At 44.8% G+C, this 13925-nt stretch overlaps 1 protein-coding gene across 6 annotated transcripts in view; it reads left to right on the top strand.

Annotated features, from left to right (window-relative positions):
• GALNT9 (polypeptide N-acetylgalactosaminyltransferase 9) overlaps nt 1–13925 on the top strand; it is a 586151-nt gene that overhangs the window by 127168 nt on the left and 445058 nt on the right. For 5 of the 6 annotated variants that reach the window (XM_066979038.1, XM_066979037.1, XM_066979045.1 and 2 more), the window contains 2 exons: nt 10432–10519; nt 11629–11727. The gene's annotated coding sequence lies outside the window, so the exon portion shown is untranslated. Of the gene's footprint in view, nt 1–8792; nt 9009–10431; nt 10520–11628; nt 11728–13925 lie in introns of those variants that run through there. The other variant, XM_066979040.1, reaches the window with a different exon arrangement.

Genomic DNA, 13925 nt, shown 5'->3' with positions numbered 1-13925 from the left:
AAATGAAGTAAGCCCTTTTTTTCTTGTAATTCCAGGCCCTAGTACCAGTGTTTCTGCCAGTCCCATAGCTCTGTGGTATTAATGAAATCATTGGGTGATGCTCTATGAATTGAAGTTGCCAAAACTCTCTGTTACAACCTTCAGATTAAGTGCTGCCCATAAAATCCTGGAGGTAAGGCAGCTGGGCAAACAGCCTAGAAGCCAGCCCAAGTTAAGGGGGGGCACTTGCTGGGCACCAAATGCCATTTGTGCTCTGCGTCCAAGCGCTCCAGCTGCGGAAGGCCTTCTTTCACGATGCCTGCCCCCAGGGAAGTGTTATTCAGTCTCTGGAGGGAATATTGCAGCAGTTCTCATGCCATTTTTTTCCTGCTGTTTATCTGCTTTTCCCCAAAAGTGGCCAAGTCAGATAGAAGTGAGTTTTCACCTGGAGGAGGTATTGCAGAATCCGCTATTATCTTGCTTGGCACAGGGTGGAAAAGCATGATTTTTAGACTTTTCTTCTTTCTCCTTGCTTACAGATTCCCAGGCCAAAGGACAGGTTAGTAAATGGCTGTCATGTGGAGGGGAAGAGTAATTTTCACCCTCAGGTTTCCCATAGTGTGGGGGCCAGTGGGCTCCCTGCTGCGTGACACCAAATCTTGCTGTGACTTATTGTAACTGAGAGCATGCAGCTCAAAGTTCTCTCTGTGCTCCCACGGGGCTACAAGTGAAGTGTATTCATTTTCAGGGGATTTCCTTGACTATGGACAATAAAAAGGCCACTCATGTCAGCTGGCACTCCTCCTGCTGAGGTCCGTGCTGTGGCTGGGACAGGTCTCTGGGGCTTTTCCAGATCTCTGCTGCAATGTGATGTGTTGCTGAACCTGCAAGTGACTGAGCTATTGTCTTTCTAAATGCTCCAGGGCTGGGTTTTCCTTCGGAAATCAGGTGTCCTTCTCAGTAAAGCATGGGTAAGGAGGGGTGTTAAATCCTGAATTGGCTTAGGGTGACTGGATTGACAGACGTATCCTCCTGTAGTTACTGCAATGCTCACTGGGGCAGCAGAGCAGATCTTAAAGTTATCTACACATGAAACGAGTTTGGTGTAGCAAGAATAGATCAGAGCAGGAAAAGAGAAATGAGTAAGGAGGAGGGGATGGGAAATAGACTGATGTGTCTTTGGCGGGAAGAAAAGGGATGTGTAAAACAGGCACAGGAACAGTAGATCAAAGTAGCCCAGCAGGAAGAGGAGAAAGAGCAAACTAGTTATTGCATGAACAAAAATATCATCGTGGTTGAGACATGAAGGGAATGACAGGAGGAAAGGAACAGAGATTGAGAGTAAAAAGAAACATTTTCCTCTTAGAAAAGAATAGAAGAAGAGCGATAAAGGATAGGAGTGGGAGGTGAAAGAGAATTAGATAAAGAGGAGGAAGGCTGGAAATAAAGACGCACTAAAATGGTGTCTGCATGACCCCAGGGGAAGAGCAGCAGCGAGGAGATTTATCTTGAAATTCACTCTGGGCAGCACGTAGCGTATCATGAGGCTCAACTCGTACAGGAGCATTTTCTTTTTTTTTTTTTTTGGTGGGGGGTAGAGGAATATATGTGTATGTTTTTGTCAGGGTGGTGGTTACATGGGATGGGGCTGCAGGAACTGGAGCCCTGGAAGAGGGAGCCGGGGCTTTAGTGTTGAGAGAAAGAGTCCAGGGAAGCATGACCAAGCTGCTGTGGTTCAGTGAACCAGGCAGCATGTGATGACATTTCCCTTAAATCCCTGCCTTGTGATTAGCTTACTCCGAGGGAAGCCGAAACGTCAGCAGCTGCAGCGGCTGGCTGCAGTGCGCCCTGCGGGACGCACCTGGGCTGCCTGCCCTTTTGGAGACGGGGTCGTGGGAATCAGAGTGGCTGGGAGGGGGAAATAATCCCAGAAATATACCTTGAAGAGCAAGCAAATTCCCCTACCTCTGCACTCTCTCTCCCGCACCTGCCTGGGGGGAAGTTGTGTTTTGAAGGAGTGCTTTAGCAGTCAGGTTCCTGCTCGTGTGGGCAAGCAGCTGCCCAAAGGCAGGGGACAGAAATAAATTAGTGAGGGCACATGGGAGGAGGAGGAGGACAGGGTGTGCAGTTCTGGCTCGGTGCTGGGGACTGGCAGGGGAGCACAGGGGCTGCAGCAGCTCTGCCTGGCCATTTGCTGCAGTTACCTTGATGGGGCCTGGATCTGGCACCCGCTGCGCTTCAGGGCTCAGGACAGTGAGAGGGGTAGCCAGCATCCTGCCAGCTTCCGCCGAGCAAACAGCACTCACAGGCCAAGAGCACTGCTGATGAAGCTTGTTAAGAAGACAATCTCCCAGCACGTACTTTCCAAATTACACCTGCTTTTCACACCCCAACATTTTTATTTTTATTTTTTTAAGTTTGTCTGTTTGTTCATGAGATTTGCAAAGGAGCAAAAAAGTATCACACTGTGCTTGCCTTCTTGCCTTCAGTGTCAGAGTCAGGAAGAAAAGCAAAAGGCATGGGGGGAGCTGATGCCAAATATGAATATATCAGTCCAGCTTCAAATCTTATCTGCCACTACGCTGCCTGGAGCTGTAGCAGCTAGAAGGTTGCAAGATTTGTGTTCACGTTGTGGCCTTCTCGCATTGAACAGGTTTTGAGCTGAAGCAGACAACTCACATGAAACATACGGTTTATCTGTAGCCAGAACTTATATGTGGGCAGCAGGTTCCAGTTTAGCGCGAACTAAAATTTGCCTGGGCTGTGCAATAAGGACAAGCCTGATGAGCCTTTACTGAAGCCTTCGTACAGTACTCAGTTCTAGTGGGTTCTTACCTGCCTTTCCTGCCTCTTGCTGCCTGTTTGGGGTGTCCAAAGCCTGCCCTTTTGACAGCTGGAGAAGCTCTTCTCCACGTTGCCCATCTCCTGGGGGCTCATGGGGCAGATGTGCCCTCATCCATTATCCTCAGTACCCATTGCTCGGTGGACCAGCCTGCCTTCTCCCCACTTGGAACCAGCGCTGTTAGTTTGTTGGCTCTAATAATGTTCATTTGAAGCTCTAATGGATATCCACGCAGATAACATGCTAATTTATTAGTTCGGCTCAACAGGGTTGCAAGATGAAAAATGATTGTGGAAGACTTTTAATAAAATTCAAAGGGATTTTATAGGTCTCAAGCCACTTTTAAAATGCAAAAGAAAGCCGAGTATTACTTTGTTATCCCACATAATTCTATCTTGCCTAATGAGGTCTGGAGCTAATCTTCAGCACTCTGCCCTGGGATCAGAATTACTGGAGCAGGTAAACACTGCTAAGTACCGCTCTGCATCTTTGAGTTTTACTTGCACTGTCACTGTGACTTTCTGTTCCTTTCCTCTTATGAACTTTTCATAAAGCTCAGAATAGAGATTATTATGTAAAAATATAGAACTGGCTTCCTGTAGAGACTTGCATGCAATGGCCTCCTTTTCCTCTCTGCTGTGTGTTGGCCTGGGGGAGAGCACGCGTTTATTTTCACATTGCTCCTCCAAAGGGGCGTAGAGAAACCAGCCCACAAGGGCACACTGCTGGGCTGTGACACTTGTGACACACATGCTACTAGCTCAGTTAGGGCTATGTGTTTCTTTTTCATGACAGCTTCACCTTTCTTGATTGTTTTTTTTCAGTTGTCATTTTCTTTTGGGGGGGGGGGGGGAAGGAGGGGCAGCAGGAAGAGAGGAGGAGTATACAAATTTGGGAGAGAAATGACCTTGCGTAATCCAGTTCAGGAGAGAGCAAAAACTTCTAACCTAATTGTGGGAGGAATATTTATTATCACCTGCTGTGTTTTTTTCTTTTTTTTTTTTTCCTAGTAGAGACGATCGATGCAGTTTGACAGAGTCAGTGCCACGGAGGACAGAAAATACAGGCTAAGACTACCAATTACTATAAACTGGTAACCCCACTTGATTCAGTGGAGTCACACTAATCTACACCATCTCAAAACCCGCTTCCCATCTGAGAAGCTGTAATAAACTTTGTCCTTGTCAGCAGTATTTCAGCTCAGATCTCGCCACTAAAAACAAAGCATTAAAAAAGTCAGTCTTGTTAGTGGGTCCTCTTGCTGCTCTTGCAGTTATCCCCTGCCTATATAGGTAGTGCTGCAGCTTATTTTGAACTAAGTTAAAAACAAGGTAATCAAACCCCAGTTCTTAGAATAGCTTGGAGAAGCTTATCTACATTTCCAGAAAATTACACTGTTTCACAGCAGGCTCCACTTTGCTGGTTTCACAATGTGTACGCACCATAACCAAGAAGAAAGCAAAACTAGATGAGTTTAGAGTTCATTATTACACTTACTGATTTAATATGGCAGCACATGTATGTCCTGTGTTCACGACAATTTTTTAAAAATTTATTTAAGTATGATGACATTACTAATTTTATCCTGACCATGTAAGCAGTGCTTGTCACAGTAATCAGCAGAGCATAGTCGCTTACGTGGTTTGGATACTGGAGACAGTTTTGTTAACAGACTGACCCAGTGATTCATTTTGGTCCTATTATTCAGAGATTATAGTGTGACCTGGGGAATATTAGCCATAGCCAAAGCAGTGGAGGTTGAGGTGACCACTTACCAGGAAAATGTAGCTTTCAGGGTGTAATCTGTTTACAAGCATTTAATTGCAGTAAATGAGCCAGGCAGAAGGTGAGGAAGCTCTGAAACACAGAGGAATAATAAATTGGCTCATGTTTATTTAAGCATTTATATCTTCTGAAGCTGGGCTTAGCCTGAGGATACAAGGGTATTAAGACATTTTTTGCAAAGCCCCTTCTGCATCACACTTTCTCCCCAGTACTTTAATCCAAACCCTTTCTCCCCTTCCAATGGGTTCGGTGCACTTCTACACCATTTTCTTCGCTTGTCCCCTGTGATCTCTGCTGGTGAGTCCTGCACATCTCCTTCCCTCTCCCAACCTGTTCTTTGTATCTCAGTGAAGGCTGCTCTTTCAAGCTGGTTTATCTTCTCCCACCTTGTTTTAATTCAAGTGTAGAATTTCTGTCTCAGTGGCTGAACATGTAAACTGGGATGTATCACTTCAGGCCAGCTGAAACCGGTAATTTCCAGAAGAGTTTAATTAATTAAACATACCCCAAACCCAAATTAATTTTGAGCCAAGACGTAAAACGCCTGACATAAAATGGATTATTTTGTTGAGTTTTCTTATTGATGAGTCCACATTTAACATTAAACTAAAATTTAAATTATTTTTTTTTTCTTCCAAAATGTCAACATTTTCATTTTGAAAAATGTCAAAACAAAATGTTCTGACATTTTGGAAAATCCATCTCTTCCCATACCAATTTCCCTTCAAAAAACCTATCATTAGTTCGCTATTCATACAAATAACCCCATCAGTGTTTTTGGACCTGATTTTTACAACCCAACCTGATGCAGAAGGGCTGTTTATCTCATCTGCTCTTTTGGGTGGGCTGCTCAAGTGATTTCAAGCCCAGCCACGCTTCAGGATTGCACCTTGCACTGAAGGCTGGGTGTGGGAGGGACGTGCTAAAGGGGAGAGGTGGTCCCATGGCATGGTGGCTCAGGTTTTGGGGGGGGTAACTGCTGTGGTGGATCTTGCATAGCTGCACTGGTTTACCTGTGATTGCTTTCAGGTAACTGTGGATGAGCTTAGCCCGCACCTTACTAATGGGCACTAATAGGCCTTGTTGGCCCTCACTGGCCCCACATGGGCCTCCAGGAGTCCATTTTGGCTCAGCCTAGACCCCTCTTTCCTTCTTGTTGGTGCTGTAGGGTGTCTCTAGCTTCACCACAAAGGGTAGTTGAACTCATGGGACAAGGAAAGCTGTAGTGGGGTATTTTGGGGCACAGGGATGGGGGACAATGAGGAAGGTGAAATATACAGGAGCACAGTCATACCAGAGAGGAAAGGCCTGAGGAAAGGCCTTCACCTGCAGCACATGAGTCCCTTAAGAGTAACTCTGAATGGGCCTAGGGACTGGGCCTGGTCATGTGGCTCCAATGATGCTTGAGAAAGTGTGGCTGTGAGGCTCCTCTTGTCTAGGGGGCTGCGCTGTGGAGCAGCAGAGTCCAACATCAAGTGCTCCCACCTTGGGGAAACTTTGTTTCCCTGGGTATCGACTTGGAGTCCTAGAAGATGTTCTTGAACTGATAACTGAAGGCCCACAGAAGTGCCTTGGGCTTTTCCTGTCAGGTAAGGAAATACTGTTAATCCTTGTCTTGCAGATGAAGAGAGGAAGTATGTTTCCTTGGCTCTAGCTGATTTTAGCAGTTGCTGTCATTTTTATGTTTTTTTTTTTTCCTGGTTATAGCCCAGAAATATGTTTTCCTCATGATTCTCATTTACACCTTGTTGAACAGCACCATGCTGCTCCCTTCTCCCCTGTTGCAGTTCTCCCTTGCACAGCTCCTGCCTGCTGTGCGTTGGGATTATCTGCACCATGTCCCTCACTGCTGTGCTCAGGCAGATAAGATGTGTTGTAGCCGTCTACTGGTCTGAGAACCTTTTCAGCTTGTTTTACATCGCACTACAAGAAGTGTGTTCACTGCCCAGCAAATCCCAATAATGCCTCTGAAGCTGTGACAACATGTCGTGGGCTTCATGTTTCAGCTCTGTGTCCGCTTTCCTTCCTGTTGTGTGAGACAAAGGAGAGTGAGCAGTGAAAGCTGTCGCACGTGTTAGTTATGATTTGATCAGCCCTATTTATGATTTCATGATTCAAATGTCTGGCTTGGAAAATGGCAGTGCTGATGGGCTTGGTTTGCTAACAAGCTCACAGAGGGTGCCTGCTGGAAGCACTCGCACCGGCGAGGCAGCAGCCTTGTGCTGGTGCAGGCAGCAGCTCTCGAGGGAGCTGAGCAAGGTGACCCACGCAGTGTCTCATTCCTGTGATTTATCCGAGACCCAGGTACACTTTCTCCCTTGACATTGTCTCCTATAGTTTATGCCATCTCTGCAGTCAGGGTGAAGCTGTGAGGAACATGTAGTTATGAGATTTCCTAATCCCTTCTGGTGCAGAGCCGATCCTCATTGGCATGCGTGTGTTTCACGGGCTGCAGAGCGTGGGTGGTCTGCACGTGGGGCGCGTTAAGCAAACTGACAGACACCGGCACGCCGCTAGTTGTGGCTCCCATAAAAGATGCATTGCACATATGGTTGGAGTGTGTATGCCCTGTTTGTATTCATTTATCGATCGGCCTGGAGGCGGCTGCAATAATTAGCCGTAACGAACCCACAAGACCCAGGTCTGTCGGATGCAGCTCTCATTTATAGGAGCCCTCAGCCAGGGTGGGCTATGAGCGACCGTGCTGGTCAGGCAGCGCCGGGAGCATCGGTGGCTGGGGTAGGAGAGGTTGGTCATTACAGTCCCTTCCTGACGTCTGGCATCCCAAGCATTTACGCGTCTGTCTTAAGCTGTGGATTGTTCCAGCGTCTCGAGTTAACCCTGGGCTTAGTTCAGCTCCTATTAAAACTTGTGAAAAGATTCCCATCGGTTTCTGTTGCAACTGCGCTTCCTAGTTTGCCTTTCACTGCCTGAAGAACAGATTGATCACATGGGATTTGCAGCGGAAAACTAATCTGTGCCAAAAAATGTAGACAGCTTTGCAAGAGCAGACATTTCAAATTGCTGGGCTGCAAACTACTTGGAGCAACTTGTAAAACCATCTGAAATGGAAATATTTTTCTCATTTTGAATAGTTTTTTTTTTTTTTAAAGTTAATCTGTAAATGAAAATAATCTTCTGATGTTCAAAGAGCGTATACTTGGCTTGGGCTGAGATTTTGTGGTGGGTTTAAGACTATCTAAGTGAAGGCTTCTGGTGAAGGGAAAATCTGTCTTGTTTTGTACGGGGTCTGGCTCTTGTGGTGCTTCTTTTGGGTTTGCAGTTCTCAGATGGGACACTGACCCTCAGCATCTGTGTGAAGGTTTTCATGTGTGTGTATGGAGAAAACCCTTCTGGAGCAAAGTAACCTTGATGTGTTAGTGTACGTTGGCGTGTTTGTCACGTGAAGATGTTGCGTATATAAAGGGAGCTTTCTGAGAACCAGCAAAGCAGTGGATTTCAGACTGCTGAGGACACCCCCAGCTTCTCCAGGTGTGGGGTAGCAGATGCTGTGGCAGAAGTGCTCGGGGCTGGGCAGCTGCCCCCATGTGCTGGCTGGATGTGAGGGAAGTGACCCGAGCTTGTCTGGCCGCCGGCTCCTCAGCACTTGAGGCCTGCCATGAGGCCTGCAGTGGTGAAGGGTAGTACAGAGAAGGGAAGTGAAACAAGAAAAAAGAAGCTGAGGGAGTATTTTAAAGAAATGGGTGTTCCTCTCATTCTGTAAGAGGCTACGACCAGAGTTGAGCCAGTGGCCTGCTCTGAGTCCCCCGCTCCCAGTACACGACTTCTTTCAGTTCCTTCTAGATACTTGCAAAGCAGGAAGGCCCAGCTTGGCCTGCTCCAGGCCTCATGGTCACCTTCAGGAACAGCGGCTTGGCCCTGAATTGGTAAGGAGTTGTCCCGTTGTCTGTACGTTCCCTGCTCAGCAGGAAGCAGAAAAAAAGCAAAGGAAGGTCATCTGTACAGCAAAAGGCACCAAGAGGACTGTGTGTCAAAGCCAGGCTATCATTTCCCATCACCTTGCAGGCTGTGTGGGTGTTAGTGTCAGTCTCTTAGACTGCAGTGAAGGTCATCTGAACTTTAATATGATTCATCTGGTGTTTGTTTTTTTTAAACTCTGCTAGTGAGCAAAGCCCCACAGCGATATTTCAGGGAAACTCAGGCTGTGGTGCTGGGCAGAGCATGACTGTGACTTGGGCTTCCCGGCTGTGAAGCAGCTGAAGGCTGCTGGCCTTCACTGTGAGGCGGGGGTCTGTGAAGGAAAGCTACAGGAGAGCTGGGAATTTTGATATTCCCAAGTGTTTGGAGAAAGAGGAGCAGCATTTGGTCCCCCCTGCTGTAAAACCTCTCGGATGGAGCCTGTGTGGGCGGAGCTGGATCCCACAATACCTGCCTAAAATAGGTAGGAGCCTGTTTTATGTCTTCATATATCCCCGCACAGATGCAGCAGGAGTAGGCCTGGGAACAGAGACAGAATTGAGGGCTATCATTTCTCAAAGCATGTGTCCAGACTGCCTTAAAGTATTCCCCTAGCATTTACAGGAGGACTTTTCCTCTTTTTTATTTATTTATTGCCTGCCTAATGGTTTCAGCCTTATCGCAAAGTACGATAGCAGCATATCACTGAAGTATAGCTTGCAGACTGCTACTGCAGTCACAAGTAAGTAGTAAATAGCCCATTCAGAAAAAATAAATGCAACTTTTATCAGTGTGTCCATGGCACCGTATGTCCAATTTGGGATTGATCACTCATGCAGAAAAGCTAATAACGCTAAGTACTCTGCTTTCAGACTCCATAGTCAGAGATAGGATAGGTGACCTCTGCTTGCCCCACAAGCCTGGCACTGTGCTGCTTCATCAGTTGCCAAATTTTGTTTGTTTAAAGAAGGCGGTAGATGTGGAGAGCAAGAGATAAAAGGAAGAGAGCAGGATAAAGAGTTTTAGGCTTGATTAAGAGAACTCCAAAGGTGAGGAGATCTAGTCCCTCCATCTTCTAAAGCTGTACCCAAACTAGTGTAATTCCTCTTTAGGACTGCTGTGTCAGACCTGAGGAGGATAACAAATGCTTCTGGACTGGGGGAGGGGCAAAGAAAAACCCAAATCCTTTTGCATGGGGTTTCCAAACATTTGCACATTTGACTGCAAAGAACAGTGTGAAAAATGTGAAGCATCTGCAGTGCCTTGCCATGGCTCCTTTCAAGAGAAGCTGTTTCCACTGAATGAACAAATGGTTAAATAACTCCTGCCTAGATTCTTGTTTTCTGGACTTTAATGGAGAGAGAGAGAGAAGTTTCAACCTCCAGATGCTTGCTGTTTGTAGTAGGGGGTTGAGGTTCATTGGTGATTTCTGGTCTGCTCCTATGGACAGGGTATTTGTGGTTCTGGGCTGTCCAGGATCTTTGAACGTTTCTTTGTCATTTGGTTCATTTGAATGGAGGTTTTAGATTAGGGTATTTTTGGCATACTGAAGTGACATGTGAATCAGGTGGAATTTTGTGCTGCAGTATTTAAAGAAAAAAAAATGAAACTCCATTCTCAGCATTGCTAGAAATTACTGCAAATGATATACCTGTATCAGCAGTTTATTTGACAACATAACTACAGATTGATGACAACTATATATATATAAAAAAAAAGGGAAAGAAAAAAGGAAAAGAAGACATTTTGATTATATGTTAGCATCCTCAAGAATTAGAGAGAGAAAAAAAGCTAAGAAATGAGATATGGCTTCAATCTTTGCAAATGTTCTGTAACAGTAAAGGACTAAAATCTTCCCTTTAATATAGCTGAAAACTGAGGTCTCGCTTTCTTCTAACTTGGTACAGGTGCTGAGAACAGGACAGTTCAGAGTGACAGTTTCTTCAGAGTTCTGCAAAGAATTGGATGCCGTGGGAGGAAGCACAAAGGCATAAGGTTGGTGCTCAAGAAGAGCGTAAGTGCTGCCAGCAGCTGTGTTAATCTCTCTAGGATTTTACAATGTGTAGATTAGCTCTCAGGAATAATGGAGTTTCTTAATAAACAGCCAGTCTCTTGACCTTGCTTTGTGCTGTCAAACAGTTGGGAAAATTAAAATAAACATTACCCATTCTAAATTTTAAACATAATGAAAGAGAGAATTACAAGGTATTGGCCTGCCCTTTCTGCAAACTTGGAGAGTTGTTGCCAAAGGGAAGAGCGATGTGAACCTTTAGGAACTGGTATGGACACTGCTAAGTAGTGGTTTTGTGATGGGGAAAAGCAACGTATTTTGGCCCTTGCATCAGCATGCTGGAGTTATGGAGACCTCCCAGAACAGGCAGAAAGCTTCTCCAGTGCCTAGCTGTCATGGGCACCATATCCCGCATCCATTTCTAATCCTGAAATCCCAGTGTAACCCCATAAGGGAGAAAGTAGGACATTTTCCAGTTGATCCATTCTGGACAGCTTTTTGCCTGTGAATTATACAGAGGTGCTTGATAGAAGCTTATAATAGCTCTTTGCCTAAATATTTCTGTTGGATTCAAGAATCAAATACCTGTTTAAAATGTCCTTCCAGAATTGTCTGCAGACTTCTTCTCCATTATAATTGATCGCAAATAGAGAGTCTCATGCATGGATAACAGGTGCCATAGGAAACCTTTAAACCTTCATAAAAACACATACCAGGCAACAGCAAAGACTGCAAAGATGTTACTATAAAGGGCAGCATTTTAAGGCATTTGGACTCCTTTTTGGCTATTTTCTATTATAGAAACACAGTGTTTCCCGTATTATTTTTGGCTTGTTTTTCAGTGGGCTAAATGGCCTAGAGGTACCAAGAGTCTGGCCTTTGTATGAAGAAGAAAGCTAAGATTTAGCGCAAAGATTTATCTTCATGAGCTAGGGAAAAATTCCCTTCTTTATGATGGGTCCAGCCCTTTAAAGCCTCTGAAAGGAAACCAAATATCTTTAATTCCCAGGAGACATCTCAGAGGATCAGAGCTAAACTGTTATTCTCTGAACTATCAGATACTGAGACCTCTGCATGACCCTTTGTGTTTCAGCATCTAGAGGCTGTGGATTCCCCAGAAGAACCTATTTCCCTGATAACTAGAGGCTGAACAAGAGTGCGTCGTTATAGAGGTTTAAATAACCCACATAAGGTCAGCTGCTGCTTAAATCCTTACTACCAGGTCTGTAGATATTTTTGCTTTGTTTCTAAGCAAGCTGAGAGTCCCGGTGCCAAAGGGCAACATGTAAATTGTGCTGTTATTCTGCAGTGTGCAAGGTAATAAATGGTGCTGTCAATTGTTTTCACTCAAGTGACAGATTTATTCTCTTCAGAATGAATAACCAGGAATGGCTATTATTGCAAAAAATTCACTCTGTATCATCTTATGCCTGTTTAACAAATAATGCTGAAGTCTAATTGCCTTACTACATGGCCAAGCATCTATGACTTAATGGTTTTTTTATTGAAGATGTGTAATTTACCATTGCTTTTTGATGTGCCATCAGATCAAATGTCTCCATGAATCACATTTGCAATCTAGCACCACTTGTCCCAAAGGAATGCTCTTTGTCCCATTCTTTTCTAGTGATCTGGCTAAAAACAGTCTTCTCCAACACAAACTATTAAGCTTCTGTTTCCCAATTTCTAGACTGAAATTCCAGCTCCTGACCAATGCATTGAAGTTTAGTAAACGGGTTGCATGTGGGGAGTGTACAATATTTTATAGTACTATCAAGGAGTGGTTTCAGATCTCAGTAGCTCTATTTCCAGAGGAAACCTGGTGTTAGCCTGGAATTGAATCCTGCAGCTCTACCCAAGCTCCTCTGAAATCTGACTGCAGCCGTTCCAACTAGAAATTGCTGTGGCTGGTTAACACGTCACCTCAGGATACAAACCTTATCACTGCTTTCAGATTTCGTGATTCAGCAAAGCCCCCTCTTTTCTGTAAGCTTATTTTCCATTTTTTCCAATCAATGTTGCAATCTTTTTAATGTATTAGTAAACACGTGAGGAGGTTAGAAAATATCTAAAACTGAAAAGCTTACACAAAGCTTTCGCTCCAACGATGTATTTTAGAAAGAGCTAATTGGCAGGCAAGTGTTGTTGAATTTAAGCTTGGTTTCTTTTTAAAAAAATACAGCTCCTGTGTGCCAAAAAGGTGACAGAACACAGAGAGAACTTCTATCTGCAGCAAACTTCTTGCTTACTTGTAGCTATTAAGATCCATTGTGGCTAAGAGTGCAGTGAAGTGGTCACAAAAAGGTCATCAGAGATGGGAACAGAGGTGTCACAGACAGTTCGTGGGCCATCCACTGTTGCACTACCAGTGTACTACAAGCTTCCTCTACTATGCAGAGTTGGGGAACAAGCAGGTTTTGTACTGGTGTAATGGGCTGAATTAGACATGCAGAGATTTAATTTGAAGTTGTTCTGAATGCTCATGTTGAGCTCCCTTCTAGTTAAAGATGTCTTAACTGGTATAGCTTATTTGATATCTTTAGTTGTGTTTTTACAACAACATCAAACTACATTAGTCATCCTGGTGTAGTTACAACAGTATGACTTTTCTGGGGAGATAAATTTTTAGCAAATGCTTACCGCCAAGCTTGCATTTGCATTTCTTTATTACAATAATGCTTCATTAATAGACTTTCTCAAGCAGTAAAAAAGCCAAGGTCTGGTTTGCCAGTAGATGGGGGTTAAAAAGGGGAAATACAATGGGGAAATAAAAATAAGGGATACAAGTAGGACGGGAACTGTGACTTGCTTCTGCTGACTTCTGGATGACTGTCATGCACTGCTGGTGGCACCCTGAGCTGGTGTGCCATTGCTGTTGTCATCCTGTGGGGCTGGGACACCTGAAGCCCCATGACTGGGAGTGGAGAGCCTGACTTGTCAGAGGAAGCATCTCGAAGGGTGCTCTGAGAATCCTCACCCAGCAAGCTGTTCTTTGGCTAAAGCAATTTGCTAGCAAATCCCAGGCACCAATTATTTTGTTCTCTCAAAACAAATCTCCAGGAAATTCAGCTACAAACTTTTCCTATCACTCGGCTCTTATCTTGTTCTATTGCAATAACTACTTGATGACCTCAATAGGGGCCTTGAATCCAGTAATCAGTTCTTCAAGTGTGCAACAAAATCCCTTTTTTTTCTTCTTCTAAACAACTGCAAGTAAAAAGAGGTTGTCTTGACCTTTTGTCTGTTTTGACAAGCCGAGGGCCTTGCCCTCCTCCTCTGCACGCTGATGTGCTCTTTGAGGGTCCAGTTGGAGGATGTAGTTTGTATCTCCAGACTCCTGCCTTGGCTGGGAGATGTCTCACATAACTGTCTGGCAAAGCAAAGGAGGAA

The sequence above is a fragment of the Anser cygnoides genome, chromosome 17 (genome assembly GCF_040182565.1).
Source record: "Anser cygnoides isolate HZ-2024a breed goose chromosome 17, Taihu_goose_T2T_genome, whole genome shotgun sequence".
NCBI lineage: Eukaryota > Metazoa > Chordata > Aves > Anseriformes > Anatidae > Anser > Anser cygnoides.
This window is presented reverse-complemented; position numbering and strand designations above follow the sequence as displayed.